This window comes from Sinocyclocheilus grahami, unplaced genomic scaffold (genome assembly GCF_001515645.1).
Source record: "Sinocyclocheilus grahami isolate Dianchi unplaced genomic scaffold, SAMN03320097.WGS_v1.1 scaffold1294.1, whole genome shotgun sequence".
NCBI classification, from domain to species: Eukaryota; Metazoa; Chordata; class Actinopteri; order Cypriniformes; family Cyprinidae; genus Sinocyclocheilus; species Sinocyclocheilus grahami.
In genome coordinates this window covers 5,199-6,025 of record NW_015506473.1, presented here as the reverse complement: position 1 = coordinate 6,025, position 827 = coordinate 5,199, and the positions used below count along the sequence as shown (strand labels likewise).

Sequence of the window (827 nt, the reverse complement as noted above, 5' to 3'; positions counted from 1 at the left end):
GCCGACCCGCGGCAAGGTTGTTTTGGAGATGAAGGCTTGTGACAGGACTGAGAGGGCAAGATACATGAGGACAAGGAACGGTCACGTTTAGAACCTATTGACAGAAGACGAGTATGATCAACATAAATGCAAATCTTACCATATTACAACTGAAGAAGTGGCCTGGACTTACCCTGCCCACCACAGGTCTCAACAGAACTGTTGGAGCAACAAGAGCTGTTCGTTATGGTGGAGGCTGGATCATTTTGGGCTGTCAAACAATGGTCACTTTCGTTTTTTCCACAAGTCAACAGGACATCCTTGGCAATATCAGGAGATCTATCAAAAGCAAAACAACCTTACTATACTGAAATTTGGTTTCACTCAAATTGCTAGTAAACTTCACAAATAATTACAAAGAAATGGCAAGTAAGATTGAATTAAACATACATTTTGAAGTAGCAACCTGAAATGGCATTCTTGCAAAACAGTACAATAATCTAGTTTATTTACAACTTCAAAAATGTGAAGTTTTACCGTGTATTACTAAGACTCATAAGCATAATTTTAAACCAATATACAGTAAGTAGGCCCTCACCTTATATACAGTAGATGCAAACAAAGCTAAAAGAACGATCATCTGAGGAACTCAAAGTAAGAGCACAGCGTTTCGGAGGGGGTTGGTTTAGGCGCAGCACTCCTTGGGACTGGTGAGGATTGGGGATAGAGTAAGAGGATGCACTCTGAGGCAGTCAAACACTATGGGGGAGGCAGGAGGCATCCGTCTGCTGGAGGATGGATACATGAAAGGCCCCACTGTCAGTAACTCCAGCTCTGAAGTGTCACTG

The 827-nt window shown here is 42.4% G+C and overlaps 1 long non-coding RNA gene across 1 annotated transcript; it reads right to left on the bottom strand.

Annotated features, from left to right (window-relative positions):
* Window positions 1–6: 6 nt before the first annotated feature.
* Window positions 7–764, bottom strand: LOC107568931 (uncharacterized). The gene is made up of 3 exons (XR_001606831.1): window positions 578–764; window positions 173–318; window positions 7–94 (listed from the first exon to the last, which is right to left on the bottom strand). It is a non-coding gene; the product is annotated as an uncharacterized lncRNA (long non-coding RNA).
* Window positions 765–827: the final 63 nt, after the last annotated feature.